This window comes from Antechinus flavipes, chromosome 2 (genome assembly GCF_016432865.1).
Source record: "Antechinus flavipes isolate AdamAnt ecotype Samford, QLD, Australia chromosome 2, AdamAnt_v2, whole genome shotgun sequence".
NCBI classification, from domain to species: domain Eukaryota; kingdom Metazoa; phylum Chordata; class Mammalia; order Dasyuromorphia; family Dasyuridae; genus Antechinus; species Antechinus flavipes.
Genome location: NC_067399.1, coordinates 60878294 through 60903655, shown reverse-complemented (window position 1 = coordinate 60903655; position 25362 = coordinate 60878294). Strand labels below are relative to the sequence as shown.

General features: G+C 34.6%; 1 long non-coding RNA gene across 2 annotated transcripts in view; it reads right to left on the bottom strand.

Annotated features, from left to right (window-relative positions):
- The window catches only part of LOC127547910 (uncharacterized), a 351717-nt gene that overhangs the window by 305663 nt on the left and 20692 nt on the right, over positions 1-25362 (bottom strand). The gene's annotated exons all lie outside the window — the stretch shown is intronic.

The following is a 25362-nucleotide window of genomic DNA, read 5'->3' as shown; positions in this document are numbered from 1 at the left end:
AATTGTCAGCCCATCTAAAACCAAGGTTTGAAATGAAAGGCATCTACTTATAGTTCATTTGTCAGATTACTTAGTCCCATGTGTTTAAATTTTTGACATTTCAAACTACTGACATTTGGCTCTTGAAAATTAATTTTGTGTTACACTAACTTTATTTTTTTAATATTTCATACACACATACACATTATTATAGCTGTTCTGAGGATACTTCTAAGATACCTATGTGCTAGTATGGACCACAACATAACATTTCCATTCTTTCTGTTACTATTTGCTTGCATTTTTGGTTTTTTTCTTCTCAGGTTATTTTTACCTTCTTTCTAAACCTGATCTTTCCTGTGCAAGAAGATGACTGTATAAATACATATACATATATTGCATTTAACATATACTTTACCATATTTAACATGTATGGAACTACCTGCCATCTAGGGGAGGGAGTAGGGAGAAGGAGGGGAAAAGTTGGAACAGAAGGTTTTACAAGGGTCATTGTTGAAAAATTACCCATGCATATATTTTATATATAAGAAGCTATAATAAAAAATAAAATAAAAAAAGATACTTATGTGCATTCAATCCTCTGAAGTTCCTGAGGTCCTTCTGCAGCCAAGGTGAAGGGATAAGATAGAGGCTGAGACAATTTTACCCCTTTTTCCAAGTGATTTTCCCTCAGGGGTTTGAATAAAACTGTTTTCTATATTCAAATGCTTGGTTCAGAATTGACTGTTTCATAAAAGATACTTTAGTTTAATGCCATTGATTAATCTAAGGCAATTAGGAGGCTGCCTTATAGAACAGAGTGCTGTGTCTGGGAAGACCTGAGTTCAACTATAACTGTCTTTTACCCCAGCTCCAAAAATGGGGCTGGGAGAAGAAGGGGTTCTTTTCTGTGTTGTTTGTCCTCACTTACAGGTAACTGAAATCATCCCTCACATCTCTTAACCAAGGGAGTTAAGCCTCTCTTGTAAAAGTTAAACTGACTGTTAGTGGCCAAATAGAGTTGCAGTGCAAAGAACCCTACTCCCCAAATATATTTGGGGGAATTAGTAGAGTTTGGAACCATTTACAGAAAACCTAAACATTGCCCAGATTCCCTTAAAGGTCCTGATTAAAGGCACCAGGTTCTGGGAGAGTGATTCAGAATGAGAAAAACTCACAAAGATGGTATCGTAGCCACAAGCCACACAGCCACATTGTCATAAAAAGAAAGGTTTATCAAAATGATTAAGCTGTGGGCTATGAGTGAAGGGGGCCATTTAAAGTCAGAGTTGAAAAGTAAGGGCAGGGTCTCCAAATTAAGGAGGAATAAGGAAGGGTTCTAGTTAAGAACAACTCACATGCACATTAGGTCTACCTCAGCAGTTGTATGGTAGGATACCAGGAAGCAATGTATTCTGATACAAAATAATGGAGGTGCTTTGGTCCCAAAGGTTATTTGTAGGACGAAAATGTCTCCAGTGCACCTGCTCAGGATAAAAAGGGTCCCTTATCTTCAGGATCTTTTGAGTTGAGCAAGCCTTAGACTCCTAACAAAATAAAACTGCCCCAGGAATTTGGCCTTCTTTTATGTGTGAGATAAAGTTGTCAATGGGAACTGAATGGATTTTTCACATAAGACTACAACAGATTAGTACCAGAGAACCCTGAGGGACTGAAAAAAAATCTAACTCGCCTAGCTTTCAATCAGTGAGGGCCAAAGTAGCCACTGCTACATAAATTATTCTCCTATTTCTACTCACTTCACTTTGCATCAGTTCACAAAGGTCTTCTTGGTTTCTTCTCATATTGTCCATTTTGAAATTTCTTGTGACATAGTAATATTCTATTGCATTAATATACCCACAGTTTTTAGCTACTCCCCAATAGGAGGACATTTGTTCTAAATTTCAAATTTTGGGCTACTAAGAAAAGAGTTGCTATAAATATGTTTATACATTTAAGTCCTTTTTCTTTTTAATTTCTTTGGGATATAAGCCTAGCCATGGTCTATTTGCAATTTGGTAACTTTCTGTGCAGAGTTCCAAACTGATTTCCAGAACTGACGCAATATAGCCGGATTTATTCACATCTAGCCCCTCCAACATTTGTCATTTTCTTGTTTGTCATTTTTGCCAGTCTGAAAAGTATGAGGTGGAACCAAAATTGTTTGAATTTGCATTTCTCTAATTTTTAATGATTAAGAATATTTTTCACATAATTCTTGATAGCTTGGATTTATTTTATTGAAAAGTACCTATTTATATCCTTTGATCATTTATCTGTTGGAGAATGGATATTAGTCTTATAAATTTGAATCAGTTCCTTATATATCTTGTAAATGAAATAGTAATTGGAAAAACTTGCTGCAAAGATTTCTTCCTTACTTACCTGCTTCCTTTAAAAAAAATTTTAATGTTAACATTGTGCAAAAAGCTTTAAACTTTAAAAAAAAATCAAAATTATCATCCTTTGACCTACCACTACCACTCTAGGCATGAATACCAAAAGAGATTTGTTTTAAAAAGGAACTATATGCACAAAAATATTTGTAGCAGCTCTTTTCTCAGCACAAAAAAAAAAAAAAATGGAAATTGAGGGGATGCCCATCAATTGGGGGATAACTGAATAAATTGTGGTATGTGATTGTCACAGAATATTATTGTTCATTGGGAAATGATGAACAGTATGGTCTCAGAAAAAAACACCTTGAAAGTCCTCCATGAACTCAAGCAAAGTGAAATGTACTGTATACAAAGTAATAGCAATGTTCTGGGATGAGCAGCTGTAAATGACTTTGCTATTCTCAGCACTACAATGATCTGGGACTATTACGAAGGACTTATGATGGAAAATTTTATCCATTCCCAGAGAAGAAGCAAATGTGTCTAAAATAAAGACTGAAGCATTCTCTCTTTCTCTCTTTTTTAACTTTATTTTTCTTGAGGTTTTTTTTTTTTTTTTTTTTTAATTAGGTTGAGAGATCTATGTTTTCTTTCACATGACTTGTGGAAATGTTTTGCATTGAAAAAAATAAAATAAATAAAAATTGCCGAAATTGCTTGTTTAGTTTAGTTTAGTTTAGTTATGTTTAGTCATGAATAAGAGATCACCATGAGAAGTAGCATAAAAAGAAATGAGAAGTCTTTGGGAAAAACCTAAAATTAGTGAATGCTACCTGGATGAATATTCAGCAAAGGATACTAAGAAGAAGCTGTCATACTAGAAGAAAGAAAACTAAGAGACAGTAGTCACATTAGAAATAAATCAAAGGAAAGTAGGAATTACTTTTTAGATCTATGCACTATCACCAGATTGGTGATCTCTTCCTGACTGAGGGAGTCTTTGTCAGGGATTCATTTGGAATTGACATATCATATGAGGTATTGGTCTAAACCTAACATACCAGACTGCTGTTGAGTTTTCTCAACAGTTTTTGCCAAATAGTGAATCCTTACTGAGATCTTTGGGTTTTCTACTCCTGAATATTTTATACCTAATCTCTCTCTCTCTCTCTCTCTCTTTCTCTCTCTCTCTCTCTCTCTCTCTCTCTCTCTCTCTCTCTCTCTCTCTCTCTCTCTCCCCTGAAATTTTTAATCATTTCAATTTATTTTTGGTTGACTCTACATTTCTCCAAGTACACATGATATTAACTGTCAAAAATAAAGTTTTATTTCCTCTTTGCCTATGTTTATTCCCATGTTTCTTTTTCTTATCTTATTGTTAGAGCTAGCATTTATAGAACTACATCAAACAGTAGTGGTGATAATGGACATCCATTATATATACTGTTTGCTCTTGGATTTAGTTAGATATTATTTACTATATGTAGGGTTTTTAATAAAAAAGGATTTTAGATTTTTGTTCAAAAGCTTTTGCATCCTTTATTGATATGCTTTTTATTATTATTTATGTTATTAACACAGCTCATTAAATTTATGGGCTTTCTTATGCTGAACCAATCTGGTATTCCAAGTTTAAACCCAACCTAGTCATATTGTATAATCTTTCTAATACCTCTTGTAGTCTACTTGCTAATTTTTTATTAAAATTTTTTATATCATTGTTCATTAGGAATATTGGTCTATTTTTTTTCCCCTCTGCCTTATTTTTAGATTAGGGCCATAGTTATATCATAAAAATATTTTTGAAGTGTCTTCTTTTTCTGGGTCTTCTTCTTCTGATTTTTTTTTATTACAACCAGTTTATGTTTTACAACCAGTTGAAATTAACTATTCTTTGAATGTTTAAATCACTACTGATTCCATCTGTAAATATAGCTTTTTTACTATAATTTTATTTAGGACTTCAACTTTTTTATTCTGATACTAGATTACTTAAATGTCTATTTCTTCTTTTGTTAAATGGAGTATTTTGTATTTTTGTTGTATTCATCTGTTTTGTCTAAGTTATCTGTTTTCTTTGTACAGAATTGACCAAAAGTTTTTATAATTTCCTTTACTTTTCTCCAACTGTTGTTAAGCTCTCCTTTTAAATTTTTTAAATAAATAATTTGGTTTTCCTCCCTCTTTTGAAAAAATTGGATTAGCTAACTGTTTGTAAATCTTATTAGTTTTTTTCCCAACAAAACAGTTCCTGGTTTTAATTTTAATGATGTTTAAATTCAATGTTCCTGCTTTTAATTTTATTAATTCTTCTTTAATTTTCATAATTTCTACTTTATTCTTTAGTTGGAGAATTTTGATTTGCTGTTGAAGTTTTTTTAATTACATATCCAGTTTATTTCTTTTTCTTTCTCTCTTCTGTTGATGAAAGTGTTTAGAAATATTTAATTTCCTCCCAGAACTGTTTTAGTTGTATCTCATAACTTTTAGAATGTTGTCTCATTGTCATTCTGACTGATGCTTTTTCTATTGTTTCTATAATTGTTTTTTGACACAATATTTCTTTAGAATTATGTTATTGGGGGGAAAGAGAAAAAAGGATTATGTTATTGAGTTTCCAATTATTTTTCATTTTCTCTTTAAAGACCTTTTATTGATTCTGATTTGATTACATTATAGTCAGTAAACAATGCCTTGAGTATTTCAACTTTTTTCCATTTTTTAAATCAGCTATTTATGCAATCCTATGGTCAATTTTTAAGAAAATGTCATCTATAGTTAAGATTTAATAATTACCACAGAGCCATCAGCTTCAATTTTCCTAAAGTTCTAGTCATGTCCTTAACATCTTTCTTTTTCATCCTTTGTTTGAATTAATGTAGATTTCAAAGGCATACATCAAGGTCAATTTCTATTAAAGTTTTGTTATTTCTTTCTTATTTCATTCTCAGATAAAATCTCATTTGCTGAAGTCTTTCTTGATCTCTCTTAATGCCAGTGCCCTTTTCTTAATATTACCTCCAGTTTATCCTCTTATGTATGTACACCCACAAATCTATATGCATGTATATATGTACACACATATATGTACATTTATATTACTGTTGGCATGTTGTCTCTTGTTAGACTGTTAACTGTTGGAGAGTGGAACTGTTTTTGCCTTTTCTTTGTATCCTTAACATTTAGCACATTGACTACTATATAGTAGATAAATAATAAATGTTTATTGATTTGATTTAACTTTTTCTTTAAATATTTAAATGCATATTACTAGTTGCATATGAATTAAATTTTCATATTGATTTCTTAGTTATTATACCTTAAAACATAACATGATTTTTCTTTTTATCTCTATCATATCTGCACTTATCTAAAAATCATGATTATTAGTTTTGCTTTTTTGAGTTCAGCTAAAACATAATAGATTTTGCCCTAAATTTTCATTTTAACTCCATGTGAATCTGTTTGTTTTTCTTGTAAAAACAAAACAAAACAAACACCATACTGTCAGATTATTCTTTCTAATTCATTCTGTCATCTATTTCCATTTCAGGAATAAGTTCATCCCATTCCCCACATTTATGATTGTTAACTAGGTCTTTGTCTCTATCTTGTCCTCTTGTACTTTACTTTCTTCATAAATCATCAGGTGATAAAAGGGAATGAGTTTTCCCAAATCTTATATTCATATAAGTGAAATAATCTCTTTCCTCTCTGTTGTAGCTCTTCTCCCCTCCTTTACCCATGCTTGGTCCAAGGTTTTTACTTTGTTCCTTTCTTTATGATTCTCCTTCAATTTGGAATTTGTTTTGTTTATGACTATTCTTTTATCTATTCTGCCATCCTTCTTAGACCCTTTTCTACATCTTCTTTTTCCATCTCCCTTTCTATCTTCCTTTTGAGTTTAATATACTTCTATACTGAAATCTCTGTGTGTGCAATTGTGCTCAACCTTTAAAAAATTTTTATTAAAGCCGTTTACTTTTAAAACATATGCATAGATAATTTTCAACATTCACCCTTGCAAAACCTTCCCTCCTCACTCCATCCCCTCCCTTAGATGGCAAGTAATCCAATACAGGTTAAACATGTGCAGTTCTTCTATACATATTTCCACAATTATCATGCTGCACAAGAATAACCAGATCAAAAAAGGAAAAAAAGGAGAAAGAAAACAAAATGCAAGCCAACAATAATAAAAAAAAAAGTGAAAATACTATGTTGTGATCCACACTCAGTCCCCACAGTCCTCTCTCTGTGTTGTGCTCAAACTTTTTATCTGATTAAAATGAAAGTAGTATTCATGGGATATCTGTTTCTCTTCCTCCTTCCTCTGTGACTATATATTCTTTATCTCCTATACCACTATTATGCAATAGTAATTTCTCTCCTCTTCTTGCTTTTTTCTTCTACAATATATTCCCCAATTTTTATCTTCTCTGAAGACCATTAAAACAAACTAAAATCACCCTCTACCCTTTTAACCTTTCTTTATAACACTTAAAAATATCAGGGCTCTGAGAGGACACATTTTTTATCCCCTTACTAACATATATAATTCATCCCCACATATTCTCTTACATTCAAACAAATGTACCCTTTCTATGTTTCTCTTGGCACTTGCATTTCCATTTCAAAATATCTTCTCAGCCTGAACTTTTCATCAGGAATACTTGGAAATCCTCTAGCTGGTAAAAAAAAAAAAAAACCAAAAAAAAAAAAACTTGTTTTTCCTTTTAGGCTTATATTTAATTTTACTGTATAGGTTATTCTTAGTTATAAAACTTCATCTCTTGCCTTTTGGAATATCATATTTTTAAGCTCTCCTTTCTCTTATGGTGTCAACTTCAAAGTCTTATGTAATCCTTATTGTGGCTTCATAGTAATTTGAATTCCTTTTTGGTCATTTGCACTATTTTTTTTTCTTTGATCTGCCACCTCTAGATTTGGGGTATGCTATTGTTGGTCATTTTCATTCCTTCTTCCCAAGAAGAAAGTATATATCTTTTCTATTTTCACTTTGCTCTCTGGTTCTAACAGTCCTGTGAAGTTTTTATTTACAATATTGTAAAATATGATATCCAAACTTTTTTTCCATCCCCAATTTACATACTATCCATTAATTCTTAGATTGTTTCTCTTTGATCTGTTTTCCAGGTCAGTGGTTTTTGATGTATCTTAGGTCATCTGTTAAGTTTTTTGATACTTCTTTTAGGTTTATTGAGTAATTATATTCATTTTGGTCCATTTTCATTTTCAGGGCATTCAGTTCTTCATTGAGATTTTCTACTGTCTGTTCTATGGTACCAATTAGCCTTGCCATTTTTATCTCCCTAACTTTTCCATTCTGTATCTCTTATTTCATTGCCTGTAGGTACTACTGTGGCCAATACATTTTTTTCTCTGAAGCCTTGTCTGAACTTTTTGTAGGATTACTATCCTCTTCAGGCTTTATCTCCAGGTGTCTCTATCAAGGTATTATAGTATTCAGAATTTTTTTCAGTTTGTTTATGGAAGTGTCCGCATTTGATTCACACTCCACAATTAAAATCATATTGATTTCTTAGCTAATATGCCTTTAAATATAATATGATTTTCCTGCTTATGCCTTATCTATGAGAGAGCAGAATGAGTCCTGCTTGGTTCTAAGTATGGCAAGCCAGAATAGTTTCTTTCTTCAAAGAACTCAGAGGCCACTTTGGTGTTGGGCTCTACCAGGGGCTTTCCTACATCCCAGGGCTCCTGTAGTAGTATTTGCCTGGTCTTCCCCTTTCTCTTTGTGGGGCTCCTGCCAAGTCTTCGGGGACGGCTCAGGCTTGCTGGGGGTCTTCTCACTCAGCTTACCTATCCTATTCTGAACTCTGTCTGGATCTATAGAAAACTGTTCTCTTTGCCAAATTAGGACTGAGTTTGGGTGCTTTGGGAAATGAGCTGGTTTCGGGTTCTATTTGGTTCAGACTCAGAGGAGTGCCTTGTTTCAAACCAAATAGCTTAATAGTTGTTCTTTCTGGAATTAGGTTCAGGGCTTGGGAAAAGTTCAGGTTTGGTGCCCAAGAGGTAATGCTATAATAGACTCAGTCAATCTTTTGCAGCTCTAATCATGTTTGGGGGAAGTTTGTGTTTAGCTAGACACCAGCACTGCCAAATTCAGACAGGGAACACTGGACTTGCTCATCTGCCCTCTGTACTTAGCCCTCAACTTTCCCTTGGTTATTTCCTCTAGGATTGCTGCAGGATTCTGGAGGATGGAGGGAGGGAGGTGGTCTCTCTATGGATTCCTGGTTTGGGTGGAAGAGTCTAGAAAGGAGTCAGTCTTTTAGTAGAGAAGTACATCTGTAAGTCTAAGGAAAATTTTTATGGAGGAGTTGTCATCTTCTGCACACTACAATCTTCCTTCCTATTTCTATATATTGCCAAGAAAGCCCAGTAGTAGGAAGAGCTAGAAAGAGAAGCTTCATTTATAATAACTACAGAATGTGTAAAAGTAAACTACCTACCAAATTACAAGCAGGAACTCTGAATACAACTCCAAAACACCGTTTACAAATATATAAACAAACCTAAAAATAAAAGGAAAAACATTAATTCCTCATGTAATATGATTTTTAAATGACAGCAATCAATAAATTAACTGATTTATTCAGTGACATACCAATCAAACTACCAATGGGTAATATTATAGAACTATAAAAAATAACGAAATTCATCTGGAGAAACCAAAGGTCAAGAATCGCAATGCTTTTTTAAAAAGTGCCTAGAAATAATCAATCTCAAACTATACTACAAAGTAATAATCATCAAACCATTTACTATTGATTAAAAAATAGAAATGTTGATCATTGAAAAAAAGTTAGGTTCACAATAATGCAAAGCAAACCTATCTGGTAGCCTAATGTTCAATAATCTAAATATGACAATTACTGAGGGGGAAGGATTCATTGCTTGACAAAAACTTCTGGGAAAATTCGACAGCATCCTTATGGCAGAACCTAGGTTTAAATCAGAGGGCTATTCCCAGTCATCTTGATATCTATCTTGTCACTGGAAAAAATGACTATGAACGAGAAAGTAAGGCTAGTGACTTTGTACAGCCCTTCCTCACTTAAATACAATTCACTTGCTTGTCATGGCATCACAACCCTGTTCCTTTTCTAGAATTAAGGACAAAACAAACAAGGTTTATATCAATACTTTATTCCATATATCAAGATAAACTCCAAAGGAATGCATGATTAAATATTTAAAGTCACTCCATAAACAAATTAGAAAAACAAAGAAGAAATTATCTTTCAGTAAGGGAATGAGTAAGGGAAGAGTCCATGACCAAATGAGAGATGAAGAAGATTACAGAAAATAATGTGGCTAACTTGGAGTATATAAAATTTAAAGGTTTTTGCACAAACATAGCCAATGAAACTAAGATTAAAAGAGAAACAGGCAAATGGAAGGGGAAAATAATCTTTGCATTAAGTTCCTTTGATAAAGGTCTCATTTCTAAGACATAAGAAACTGTTACACATTTATAAGAATAAGAGTCCCTTCTTATTTGATTAACAGTCAAAGGATTTGAACGATCAGGGAAGAAATCCAAGCTCTCTATAATCATATGAAAAAAGGATCCAAAAATCATTAGTTAGAGAAATACTAACTAAAGAAACTCTGAAGTTCTATGTCATATCCACCAGATTGACTAAGTTACAAAAAAAGAAAAGCACACGTGTTAGAAGGGCTTTCAGGAGTGCTGATACATTGGTCCTAGACCTGTGAGTTGTTTCAACTATTCTGGAAAGTAATTTGGAAGTTTACTTCAAAAGTTACCAAATTGTCAATACTTTTTGATCCTGCAACCTCACTACTTCCTCTATACCTCAAAGAGATTAAAGAAAAAGGGAAAAGTCCTATTTATACAAAAATACCCATAGCAGTTCTTTTTATAGGGACAAAGAACTGGAATCTAAGGAAGTACCAATCAATTGGGAAATAAATTATGGTATATGAATCTAATAGGACACTATTAAACTATAAGAAATTATGAAAAGGACAGTTTTAGAGAAATCTGGGAAGAATTATATGAACTGACATAAACTGAGAAGAACCAGGAGAAAAAAAATATGATAACAACATTATAAAAACAAATCACTTTGAAAAACTTACAGTTGTTAAAAGACAGTGACTAACCACAATTCCAAATAAGCAAATAGCAACTATCTACTTCCTGGCAGAGAGGTAAGTGTACTAATATGCAGAATAAGACACACATGTTTGCCGTGGCCAATATAAGAATTTATTTTCCTTAACTCTGCAAATTTGTCAAAAAGGCTTTTTTTTTTCTTTTTCTTTTTTATAGGGGGAGAAGTGAAATGAAAGAAAATAAATACTTGTTAACTGAAATTTTTTAATTAAAAAATTGATTTGGGGATTGCAATTTGATATTAATCAATGGTGATATGAAAGTCAAAAGAATTGAATGGAAATTTAGATACTATAATCTAAGCTATATCTCATGAGTAAAGCAGAAAATGACTCACAAGAGTAACTTATATGTAATAATACATAGGGGATAGGTTACATACCTTTCACATATAAGGGAGAGATTATAGGAAATTTTCCTAAATTAGAGGCCGCCTACCTATTCCTGTACTTTGGTCTAAGTTCTCAGCTCAGCCTAGAACTTGGAATGTAAAAATCATTTCAGAAATAAATTTGTGCAGATTATTTATTTATTTAAGTAAAAAATAAATTTATCTGAAACTATCTTATGTTTGGCCTCTCACCTGAAACTCCAGGAAAATGTCCAAATACATGTTTCCTTTCTCATTAAGAGACTCTGTATGACCCAACTTACAATGTAAATAAAGTTGAAGAAGATATTTATTCTTCCTATATAATGCCAAACATAAAAGGCTTTCACAAACAGTGACAAAAAATTTAAAAATGAGAGAAATGATGATTAATAACTGATGATTTGGGGAGATTCAGAATTCCTCCTTTTTCAATAATCCTCACTTCAAAAGTTCAATCTCGAAAGACATTACTGATGAGATTGAATGAATTCTCTTTAAATCTGATTAGACTCCACTCAATCTTCTATCCAGGTTTGGGTGAGGATGAATTCTCTGAAGAGATCACAGAGAAATAGGTAATTTAGAAGTAAATGACATAGCCAAAGTTTATTAGAATTGATACAGCCCTCATTGTAATGCTTATTACAATGATTAATTGATTGTAATGATAATTACAATAATTTATTGCATATATTACAAATTAAACAATAATTAATTGTTAATTGATGAAAGTTTATTGCTACCTTCAGGAACACCTCTTTTCCATGGCATATAAGCCTTGAGCCTGCTGCCACAAAGGGTCTTTGTCATGCAGGACTGTCATTGACCCCTTTCATTAAAATTCTGGCATTATTACCAAGATGACTAAGTACCCAAAATGTCTTGAATTTTTTAAATTTTGCCACAACAAGCAACAAGTAATAATAACCACAGCTATGCCCTCCTGCAAGGTTATCACTTGAACACTTGAACACGCTACACAATCTCCCTTCAAAATCCACATTTTTGATGGATATAGAAATATATTTAAAAGAATTGCACATGTTTAATTTATATTGGATTACTTGCTGTCTGGAGAGTTGGGAGGGTGCAGAAAGGGAGGGAGAAAAGTTTGGAACATAAGGTTTTGAAAAGTTAAATGCATGTATTTGGATAAATTAAATACTATTAAAAATGTTTTAAAATTGTCTTTGGGCCAACCAAGCCATGGTTGAATCTAATCCCCTTTCCTATGTTGGCCGTTCTCCAATGCAGACACTCTCCTTGCTGCCAATCCCTTCCAAAGATGATCCTGTGACCTCTGACTTCTCAGACTCAGAAGGTCACTTACTTCCAAGTTTGGAAGTGTCCATTTTAGGATTGCTGACTAGTCAACTAATGCTATTCTAAACAAAGCCAAATAGTCCTCCAGCAGTGGGGGGTTTGAATTCCCTTAGTTAAGTCTCCCTAACCAAGTTACTATGTGAGAAGAGTCCTCAAGCTAAGGGGGTGAGAAGCACCCTCCAGGCAGAACCTCAAACAGTTCTGTTGTGAATTCCGAGTTGACTGAATCAGTATTTCCTGTCCCTTGTAGTATTTAAACCAATTCCTTGGAGAATAGAGAATTTCTGCAGTACTCTCACTGGACAGTGTACTGGAATAGAAATAATAATTGGACAAAAGATAGAAGATCTGGGTTCTAATCTTGCTTTTAATTTTCTTGGGACTAATCAGCTTGGCTCTCTAGGGCTCAGTTTCATCATCTATAAAATGAGAGGGTTGAGGTCCCTTCCAGTTCTAACTTTCTTAGATTCCTGGAATTTCGAGTTGTGCCTAAATTTACAAAGAACTAACTACACCCTGCCCCACAGGAAGAGCCTAGTAATAAATGTTTATTGTTTTTGTTGTAATTCTGGGAAAGTAGGAAGCCTTGCTTCTTAGAATCCTCCCAGATCCTGGCCCCATGGAACTCTGAGCTAATGCCAGATGCCTTCATCGAGTTCAGGGAATCATTGGCCTTTGAGGATGTTTTGGGATGCAGCTTGTCCTAGTAAAGCCAGAAACATTCCTTCCTGCTCACATCATCTTTCTTCAGAATTTTGGGAGATGGTTGGAGTGGACATGTAGCACAGAGTTAATACTTTTGGCCTCTTTCCAGGACATCTCCACTCTGTCATCACAACGATCATCTCAAATTCCCTCTGCCTTGGGACTCAGTCTTGCCTGGGGGCTGAGAGAAGGGAAAGGTGGCTATGTGAATAGTAGAAAATATCCACCGTCAAACACTTACTAACTTCTGTTTGTCTCAGTTTCCTCATTTGTAAAATGGAAATAATAATTGCATATAGCCCCCTAGAGTTGTTATGAGGATCAGATGAAGTAACAATTTTAAGGTGCTTACAATGATGTCTGATATATAGTAAGTGCTAGATAAATGTTAGCTATTATGAGGATGATGATGGCCACTGGCCTCTTCTACTCTTAATATTAGCTTGACCTAAGTGATCTTTGGACAAATAACTAAATTCTCCGGTTCTCAGTTTCTTATGAAATCTTTAATTTAAAGATAGATAAAATATTGGATCTAGTTCAATCTCCTCATCTTACAGATGTGGAAACTGAGGCATGGAGAAGTTAAACTACTTGCCAGAAATCACACAGGTAGCCAGTGCCTTGGGCAGAAGTTGAACTCGGGCCCTCTAACTCCAAAAATCCAGGGCTTTCTCAATTGAACCACTGATTCTTTCATTCGGCTCAATTCCACAAACATTTGATAGTGCAAATCATTGTGTTGTGTGTTAGAAATACAGATCCAGAAGCAAGGTCTTACCCATGTCATCAAGGGGAGATAGAAAGAAGCATAAGAAAAAGGATATGACAGTTAAGAAAATACCGAGATCAGGGGGATCCGGGGGGATCCTGATAAATATATAAGAACCTCTCCAGGTTTTTTGAAAAAAACATCCAGGATACACTTTGAAGATTATTCTGTATTCTTAGCCATTTTTCCATCATTTGGGCAAGTCTGGGCAATCAACACAACAGTGATCAAGCCCAATGTTGTAGCATTTTCTGATTTCCAATACTCATCCTGAACATTCTATTGTTAGTTCTCATGATTAGAGCTGCCTCCAAAAAGGCAATTAGAAGCCACTATGGTAGATTGAATGGTGGGGGAGGAGAGTGTCAGGGTAGTGACATCATATTTCTTTTTTAGGAAGATCAGTTGGGTAGTGGAGTGGAAGGTGGACCGGAGTGGAGAGAGTCTTGCAGCAGGCAGAACGAACAGCAGGTTTATGCAATAATAATGCCAGTTCTTGTATCGTGTGCCTCAAATGTGGTTGCATATACTCATAGATGCATGTGGTTGTTTTTTAACATGCTTCTTAGATTTCTGTGTCATGGTTTTTGCTTTGTATTTGCATGATGCACATTTTGCAACTCCATTTGTTTATTAATCTTGTTTAATTTGCTATGGTCATCATGCAGTTTACAAGGTCCACCCTTGTTATTTCTATGCTTATTTGCTTTTATTTTATGCATATGTTATTGTGGTATAATAATTCATTTTTTTCTAGTAAATTTATTTCTTTTTAATATACATTGCTTTAGGAATCATGTTGGGAGAGAAAAATCAGAGCAAAAGGGAAAAATCATGGGAGAGATTAAAAAAAAAAAAAAAAAAACAGAGGCAGCTAGATGTTGCAGTGGATAGAGCACCAGCCCTGAAGTCAGGAGGACCTGAGTTCAAATCTGGACTCAGACATTTAACACGTTCCAGCTGTGTGACATTCAGTCTCTCTGAATGTAAATCAACACATGCTATGTTCACTTCTTTTTCTAAAATATGATCATTCTCTGGGTGCACGTTTCTCGGGGAGGTTTTCTGGAGGCAGCCTTCATTTCAGTTCCAAGTAATAATCACTCCAAATACAGCCAGGAGTTAAAATCCAATCTTTTTTTGTCTCTTCCAAAATGGCCCAGTTAGCTTTCTTTGGTTCTGAGAGCTCTTGTTGCTAGTCTTTTGCCTCGGCCAGCTTTTGCCTCTAGCTCAACTCTGACGCCTGACAATTTTCCAAACTCACTGACTTCTGGCTTTCAATCTTTTTCAACTCACTTCTCCTGATTGAGATCAACTCTTTTTATGCTCTTTTAGAGGTGTAAACTCAAAGGTTGACTCCTCCTCCGAGAATGGGATTATGGGAGGTGTAAATTCACAAAGTTACAGAGTTAACTTTGTGTATCTCCAGTACTTATAAACTCCAATGTGTGAGAGTTAATGTGTAAACTCTCTTAAAAGTATGAGCTCTAATGTGTAAACTCTTAAAGGTATAAGGATTGTTTCTATCAACTCCATTGAGTTATCACTAGGATTCTAACACTCTCCTTAGTTCTTTTTCTAGATGCAGATGGCATTTTCTGTGCAAAGTCTATTGGGAATTGCTTTGGATCACTGAACCACTGAGTAGAACCAAGTTGATCATCGCACATTCTTGCTGTTATTGTGTACAATGTACTCTTATTCTGCTTGTTTTGCTCATCATCAGTTCATGTAAATCTTTCTGGCCTTTCTAAAATCAGCTTATTCATCATTTTTTATACAACAATAATATTCCATTTGCTTCCTATACCACAACTTGTTCAGCCATTCCGTAATTGATGAGCATCTGCTCATTTTCCAATTCTTTGCTTATGGTATGAAATAGAAGCAAAATGCCAAAGCATGGTGCTATGTCTCTTTGTGTATTATTGCTGGCGGGGTGGGAGGATTGCTATGAAGAGTGTTCTTAGGTGATTTTCTAGGATATTAGTTAATAACTCTTATTGTGATATTTGATGCTATGTTGGAGCCAAATCTATGATGCTTCAGTTGAACTCACAACCGTAGGAGTAATTATAATTACAGACTTGACAACTATAACAATAGATTCAAGGAAAAGATGAACAGGGAAATGACATTTCCCTGCAAGGTGCCACAGGCAATGAATTAATTTCAATGCTTTCCATATATCCACTGAATGGCGTGCCATCTCAGTATTTACAGAAAGTTAAATGAGTCATAGGGAGAAATATACAGTAAGCATAGAATAGTAGGGGAACCCAATGTATATCTTTCAGAAAGAGATAAACATAACCAAAAAATAAATAAGAAAGAAGCTAAGTCTGGACCAGAGTTGAACTCAGGCAATAAGTCTTCCTAGCTCAAAGCCAGGTAGTCAATTCACTGCACCACTTAGCTACTTACTTGTCTTGTTCAGACCTAAATTCAGATCAGGAATGTCCAGAATCCAAATCAGGAAGATAGAAGTCAGATTTTACTCTGCATCAGAATATTGAAAACTTGTAAGTACTCACCTGGACTTACATATGAATCAACGGAATGCATTTAATGTAATGTATACCCCAAGAAAGCAATAGCAGGACCCAAGAGAACAAAAATAAGACCAATCATGTAGTCCTCCACAGAACCTGATCCCAACACAAAATATCCAGGTGGTTTGTCATTTCCCTCTCCTGCTCATTTAACAGATGAAGACATTGAGGCAAATAGGATTAAGTGACTTGCCCAGGCTCACACAGCTAGTATTTGAAGATAGATTAGAACAGATAAATTTTCCTAACTCCAGGGCCAGCATTCTATGTACTGTACCATCTACCTGCTTGAATAGAAGATTGGATTAAAACGGAAGCTAATGAGACAACAAGAAATATTAAAAATAAAGTCAAAGAATTGAAAAAATAGAAGAAAATGTAAATTGTCTCATTTAAAAAGAAAAAAACACTAATCTGGAAAACAGATCAAAGAGGGATAATTTAAGAATTATCAGAATACTTGAGAGCCATGACTATACTTAAAAACATCCTAAAAACAAAAATCTGGCCAGGTGCCCAGATGTCTTAGAACCAGACTGCAAAGTGATAATAAAAAGAATTAGTTGTTCACTTCTGTAAAGAAATCCTAAAATAAAAACTTCCATCAACATTATAGTCAAAATTCAGAGATCCTAGGTTAAATAAAAACATGACAACAAATGTCCAAAAAAGAAAGAATCCAAGTATCAAAAAGCCACAATCAAGTGCAATATTAGCTGAATCAACTATAAAGAACACAAAATCTTGGAATATGATATTCCATAAGGCAAAAGATATGGGTTTATAACCAAAAATAGCATACCCAGCAAAAAAAGAATGAATAATAGACCTTTTATCAAATAAATGACATCTAAGTTTTTATGAGAGACAAGCTGTTTAGGTATTTAGAAATAAAAACACAGGATTCAAGAGAAATAGAAAAAGATAAATATGAGTGAGCAATCATAAGCTACCAACCAAGAATGAAATGCATACTTCCTGATATGAGAAAATGAGACATGTTTCCCTTCAGAACCCTATCATCACCAGTTTTTATTGTCACAGAGGAAGTCTAATAAGACACAAGGCATAGAAGATTTGGCTTGAGGTTTTTTTTTTTTTTTTTTTTTTTTAATCTTTAAAAAAAAAAAGAAAGAAAGGAAAAGGAGGAAAGAATACATTAAGGGGAAAGTGAAATGAAAAATGGGGGAAATTATCTCAAAAATCAGTATATCAAGTACAAAAACTCCACTGAGAAGGAAGAAGAAGTCGGAGGAGCAGGCTAAACTTGAACCTCATGAACTGGTTAAAGAAAGAAAGAATCCCCACAAATCCACCGTTGTGTGCAAATATACATTTCACTCAACAAGGAAACAGGAGGGAAATGGGACAAGGAAGAATGCTAATAAGAGAAGGATCAGTCCTAAGCAAAACAAACTAACCACAGAGAGTATCTATTGAAGAGGAATTTAAAAGGACAGAAAGAAAGATTTCAGATCTGGGCTGTGAGCCAGGGAGAGAGAAGAGAGAAAAAAGGCAGAAACTGCTAACAATAAAGCTAAGCAGTAGTGCTGAGTACACCTTTTCTCTTTATAAAGAGGAGGTGGGAAACTCTAATCAATGAAATGACTAACCAGGATTCTGCTCACCTCCTGACAGAAACTTGATGGACTTGAGTGGAGGAAGGTACAGATTAAGGCATCTTTTATGGACATGATCAATGCAGGAATCTGTTTTGCTTGATTATGAATATTTGTCACCAAGGTTTTACTTTTCTTTCTTTTAAAAAAATATTTTGTTTTTCCCCAGTTACATATAAAAGCAATTTTTAATATTCGTTTTAAAAACTTTTGAGTTCCAGATTACTTCTTTTTCTCCCTCTTCACACTCTTCCCCCAATTGAGAATGCAAGCAATTCAGTATAGGTTATATTTTTGTAGTCATGCAAAACATTTCTGTAATAGTCATGTTGTAAAAGAAAAAATAGCCCTCCTCCCTCCAAAAAAAATTCCCAAAAATAATAAAGTTTTTTTTAAACGTATGCTTCAATTTTCATTCAGACACCATCAATTCCTTCTCTGATATGGATAGTAATTGTCTTCATAACTCTTTCAGAGATGTCTTGGATTATTGTATGCCTGAGAATAGTTGTATTATTCATAGCAGATCATCTTAGAATATTGCTGTTGTTTTGTACACAGCACAATTCACTTTGCACCAACTCATGGAAGTCTATTCAGGATTTTCTGAGAGCATTCTGTTCGTCATTTCTTATAGCACAATAGTATTCTATCATAATCACATGCCCCAATTTATTCAACTATTCCCCAATTGATGGACAACCTCTCAATTTTCAATCTTTTGCCTCCAGAAAAGAGCTGCTATAAATATTTTTATACATATAGGTCCTTTTCCTTTTTTTAAATCTCTTTTGGGATACAGACTTAGTAGAAGTATTGCTAGGTCAAAGATATACATGGTTTTATAGCCTTTGGGGCATTTTTCTTTCTTTTTCAGTGATGGATATGTAGAGTTTGAGGGGAATACTAGAAGAGAGAGGAGATGGATTTTCATTCATTGAAAAAACAAAATTAAGTTTAAAAAAGAATATAGGTTCAAAGGAGGAATGAATTAGAAAGGGTAAAGGTAGGAGTATCTTTGAGGCAAGTTCCTCTGATAAAGGGATGATTTCTAAAGGGTAGATAAGGAAATAACTCAAATTTTTAAGAGTAAGAATCATTACCCTTTTGATTCATGATCAAAGGGTATGAAATAAACGATTTTCCAAAGGGAAAAAAAATCCAAGGCATTTATAGTCATATTTTTAAAAATGTTCCATATCCCTAAAAACTAAAGAAATGTAAATTAAAATAGTTTCTACTTCACATCCATCAGATTGGCAAATATGATCCAAAAAAAGAAAACGACAATTTTTGAAGGGTCTTGGAGATGGAGTGGTGGGAAAGGCATGTTAGTAGACCTGTAAACTGATCTAACAAGCAATTTGGAAATACGCCTCAAATTTTTTAAACTACATAAATCCTTTGATCTACAATATCACTATTAGTCCTAAATCCCAAAGAGATCAAAGAAAGAGAGAAAAGAGTCATAAGTACAAACACACACTCACGTATGTAAATGTATATAATTTAATGGGCTGAAGCTCGAGTTGATGCACTGAGGTCCCAAGCATGTGAGGCTAAATAGTAATTGGACCATACTCTATTAATATATATGCTTGGAGAAAGAATGGCCCCCATCCATTCTTTGTGTAAGTCCTGATGTGTTGTATAGGAAATGAGGATTTTGGTGGGTGGAGGCAGAGGGGCTGAGAGAGAGGTGGAAAGAGGCTGCTGGCTGGTTCCTGTCACAGCTGCTCACATTGCTAATCCCCCTTCACCTCCAAAAAGAATAAAGATTGAAGATTTTCCCTTAACTTGAATTCCTGACTCTGGCTGATTTTAAACTACGCAGTCATCACAATATAAAAACTCATTTTATGATGGGGAAGAACTAAAAGCTAAGGGAGTACCTATAAATTGAACAATGAATGAACAAATATAAGTAGTGAAGCTGTCCCTGCCATGTAGCATGGGTGTATTCTTGTGGAGCTCAGAGGGAGACAGAATAGACATCTCTAACTTGTTTTTCCCTGACTTTTCTCCAAAGGAGACTTTCCCTCCCTTCTTCCTTTCTTCCCACTCCACTTTCTCTCTTTATTCTCTCTCTCTGTTTCCTTTCTCTCTCCCTTTCTTTTCCTTCCTCCCACTCTTCCCTCTATCTCTTTCCCTCCCTAACCTTTCTCTCTTCTTCTTCCTCCTCCTTTTTCCCCTACCACTCCTGACCTCTTTTTCCCCACTGCCTCACCCAGTCTGTCTCCCAGTAATAGGACTTCTAGTAGTCAATTATAATTTCAGCCTTGGGATTCCTGCTCTTGCAGGTTCTGACGTGTTCATCTAAGACACTCTATGAGAGACAGAGTTTATTGTTATGACTAATCCCAATCTTCTATCCTCTCTATCCCAGATCTGGGACAGTGCTTCCTATTCAGTCCATGGGTCTGGAAGCCCAACACCCCAATATCTCCCCTAATTTCTTCCAATATCCTGAGATTTTTCCCAGGGCAGTTTGACAGTATTACTCAAGTTAATCAAGGATGCTCCCTGATGCATCTAAGGGAAGCTGCCATGACTCTTCATCAATCTCTGAATCATGTCGATATTTTTATTTCCATTGAAACTGCAATATCTTGCCTCCGCATCTTTGCTTCTCAGAATCCATCCAAGTTTACTTCAGGGGTCAGCCTCCTCCATTAAACCTCCTTTAATCCCCCAACTCAAAGTATTCTCTTTAAGTAGCATTGTATTATAATTTCTTATGTACATGTATACCACCTCCCTCAAATAGAATGTAATCTCTTTTGAGGACAGTTTTTTATCTTCCTAATCCCAGACTTAGTAGCATGTCTTTCATATAGAAAGCTTTTAATGGATGTATTGAGCTGAATTCCATAATTCCAAATTTACTCTGGGCCAATCAGAAGGCTCTGGTTTACATGGCTTGTTACAGATATTTTGACCATATTTTTGTGGTTATTTACACTGAGGTAAATAACTTCCTCCTTTCCACCCTCCCCCTCCTCTATTTAGGAATGGAAAATAGGAAAAATAAAAGGAAGGTAAACATCTCCACAAAAACAAAACAAAACCACAAATAAAAATTCAACCCAAGTCATCCCATAAAATCACAAGGAGCAACTCCTTATTTTATCAATTTTTTTTTTTTCACAGCATGGACTTCTACATTTTCCCTAACTCCGAGATTACAAATGTTAACATAAATGCCCTGACCCACTCTATCAAGGTCAAATCTGCTGAATTTCCCTGCAGAATTCTATGGTCATCTAAGGTATTTATGAGGATGCCAACAATAAATATTCACAGTGCTGTGCTTATGATTTGCTGAACTCTGGATTACGTTCTAGATGTCTCTTTGCTATTATCATTGGCTCAAGCTCCCACTTATTGTCTCTCTCTTCCAGATTTAAGAGATCTGTGACTGACTCCACTTCTATTTAACCATTTAACATTGGGTAGTTTTTAAAGGGGGCTATTTCCTTCTAATATATAGCAAGCACAAAATATAATTTTCCCCTCCCCCATGTTTTGGGGGCACACTCTTCCCTATACCTCCTCAGTCTCTAATGAAATTAGTTCAGTGCCTACATGGGAACTTGGTCCCATCAAGTTCATGTCCACAGTCAACATCATCTGCTACTGGGCTAAGATTTCAAATTTTAGTCCCAAAAGTCAGTCCTTGATTTTTTTAAAGCACCATTACTTACCACTGCTAGGTCTATATCCCAAAGACACCCCCCCAAAAAAGGGTGGAAGAACCTATTTGTAAAAAAAAAATGCAGCAGTTCTTTTTATAGTGGCTAAGAATTGGAAATCCAGGGGATGCCCATCAATCGGGGAATGACTAAACAAGCTGTGGATCATAATGGAATATTATTGTGCTATAAAAAATCACAAGCAAGATGATTTCAGAAAGACCTGAAAAGACTTATATGAACTTAAGTATAGTGAAGTGAGCAGAACGAGGAGAACACTGTAAACATTAACAGCAACATTATGTGATAAAGAATTGGGAATAACTTAGTTATTCTTAACAATGCAATGATCCAAGATAATCCTAAAGGACTAATGATGAAGCATACTATCCATCTGCAGAGAAAGAGCTGATATTGATTGAATACATTCTGAAACATGCTATTTTTGGCTTTCTTTTTTTTTCATTCTTTTATTTCAGTCTTCTTGTATATGATAGCTAATAGGGAAATGTTTTACATAATTACACATATATAAACTATATCTGATTGCTTACTATATCAGGGAGGGGGGAAGGGATGGAGGTAAAGAGGGAAGGATAGAATTTGGAACTTAGAACTTTAAATAAAATTATTTTGTGTTTTTTTTAAAGAACCATTGTTGAGCTGTCTATAAACCTGAACTCTGGGCTGTCAGGATGATGAAGAAGATTCCACTTAAATTTCATATTAGCTAAATTTTAAAACCTATATCTCATTCTACATCTTGAATCAATCACCTTTCTGTCAAAAGATGGGTAGCATGCTTCATGATCAGTCTTCTGAAATTGTGATGGGTCACTGCACTGATCAGAGTTCTTGTCTTTCAAACCTGTTTGTCTTTACAGGGTTATAGTTATTGAATGACTTGTTCTGTTTCTCTCTGTGTGTCTCTATCTCTATCTCAATTTTTATTTTATATGAATCTGTTTCTATCTTTCTCTGTCTCTATATTTCTCTCTATCTCTTTGTCTCTGTCTCTTTCTGTCCCTGTTTCTCTGTCTCTTCTGTCTTTCTCCATTTTTGTTTTTTTTTCTTTTTATCTATTTCTATCTCTGTTTCTGTCATTCTTTGTCTCTTCTCTGGCTCTATCTTTGTTTCTCTCTCTCTCTCTCTCTCTCTCTCTCTCTCTCTCTCTCTCTCTCTCCCTCCTAAATCTCAAGAGCCTACATGGGACAAACTGTGAAGGCTGGAGTGGACTTAAATGAGTTGATTCCTTCTCTTTCTCCTGGAGATTTTAATCATGGGCAACAAAACTCTGGTCAATGCCAGTATCAATGTCCACTAATTCAAGTTAAAGGAAGCAGACTGGTTCAAGGATGGCTGCATCTTCAATCACAAGACATAAGGGGAGTCCTGGCTCTGCCAGTTACTACCTGTCAGAACTTGGGCGAGTATGGCCTCAGTTCTCTCATCTGTGAAATAAAGAAGTTGGAATAGATGCCCTCTGAAGCCCCTTCTAGGTCTAGGTCTATGATTTCATGATTTTATATTCAATGATTGATTAACATTTTATTTAACATACTTTGTAAGGGAGTCTGCTCATTTGTCAGGAAACAATTCTCTTGCCAAAATAAAATATGCCAATAATTTAAAAGCTAAATTTGGAACCAAAGGATCTTGATTTTTTTTCCTCATTTATTATCTGTGTGATCCTGAAGAAGCCACATTGCCCTTCTGGGTCTCATTTTTCACATCTAAAAACTGCAGGGTTGGACAACATCAAAGATTCTCAACCTTTTTGTGCCCCAGACCCTTTGATAGAGTGGCCAAACCAAGTTGTGCTAGCATCTAGCTAGGAAAGCATCAACCACACACATAATCTAGCAGTAATAACTATCATAATTTCAAAGTGGTGATGAATATAAACAATAATGAAGGTATAAAAGGCACCAGAAAGGGTATAGAGAAATAGATTTGGGAGAACAATAAATTGAAAAAAAAGATTATGCAAAAATATCATAATTGATTCAGTTCACAATATGGAAAAACCATAACAAGACATCCATCACAGATTGCAAAGTTATACTATTTATTATGTAATTAACAAAGGGAAAGATGAGTTCTATGTGGGATTCAAAATCAAGTTTGGTCCAATATTTTTTGAGCTTTCTGGTGGACTCAAATAATGAACTTAGTTCATTCTTAGTTACAAGAAGAGAAGGAGGAGATTGTTTCTAGCCATTATTCCCAACTTCCAACCAATCATATTATTCCCTACACCTCAGCTATGTAGCCAGTCATGCTGTCTTCAATTTTATAATGTCTTCTATTCAGGTCTGTTCTTTGTCCTAATCTTATAAAAATGTGTCAGTCTTCATTTCATGATCTATGATCTAGAAACTGAGGCAGTTAATGACCTATTTTGTTCACAAACTTGTGCCCTACTAATAAAAAACTATCTTGCTCAAAGAAATTTGCCTCGGTTTACCTTTGCTGAATTTTACTTGAGATAGTTAGGTGGTAGTTGGGAGAGTGGAGGAGAAAAATCAATCCTCCTTAAGTCCCCTGGAGAATCATCCCTTTCTTGAGAGAGCCCTGGTGAGATTTTTTTTCCACCTGGAAGAAAGCTTCTCTTGAAGCTACAACTTTGCTTCTCTATGAAGGAAGAGATCTATGAAGGAAGGACTGGCTCTCACCTCAGTCTCAAATTCCAATTTTGATTCCAAGTTTGAGATAAGCATCCTTTTTTGAGGAAAGCTGCAGCTTTTTGTCTGTGTCTAATTGAACTGTTATTTTGTATTCAATGAGATAATTTGAGAATAAGTTTGTATTTTTTTGGTTTTACTTTACGTTGAGTATTAATGGTTGTAATTTATTTATTTGAAAAAAGAATTGGCAATGTTTAAAACCCAGGTATATTTCCATGTATCTATATCCTTTATAGGGATTTTATTCCCTTAAAAAAGATTTCTCCAAATAGGATTAGGAGATGTCCTTTGAAGGCGTGTGTGTGAGATTAGAACTCTTGAATCTTTGGCAAAGAAGATAGTGGGTCTTGTGCTATAAAATGTTTAGCTCTTTTGTAAAGTAAATGAATAATATACTTCAAACTTAATTGTTATTGGCTTTGCCTTCAAAGAAGACCTCCAAAAAATCATGATCTTCTAACTTGAGAGGCAGATGATATCCAATTGTCTTATTATAAAGCAGATACTAAGTAACTTTGAGGCTGTGGGCTTTTCTTGCTTATGGGATTAAGGATCCTAGTGAAATATTGTTACCTGCTTCCCCTGTTTAGAGTCCTAGAAAAAATATATGGATCAAATTGCTTTTTAATTGATTCCTGAATGATTTTTTTTTTTTACTTTTCTCTCCCATAGGATGGGATATGTGAGATAGTATGGTCTCTGGTGACATCTAGTGAGCAAATTAAGAATAATAATACTCTTTATTTTAGTCTCTGTGGTATTGGATATCAATGTCTCTATAATTGGTTTAGACAGACTTCATAGTATCAACAGTAAGGAAACATTATAGCACTATCTCACCTGTGTTTGTTTATTTTTCTGTGTCTGTTTGTATCTATCTATATGTGTATGTATGTGAATATGTACATATATGTATATATATTATATGTATATAATATATATACCAAGTTGATAGGCAGACAAAAGACACAGATAAGAGGGATGAGTTCTTTCCCTTATTTAGCAGAATTTTATAGCATTTTTTCAAGATTGCTTTTTAGAAAATTGTGCATGCAGAGCTTAGAAAGAAAAATCTCTCTCACCTAGTTTTGTGACCTAATTTTTGTTGCTGAAGATCTCTAAGTCTT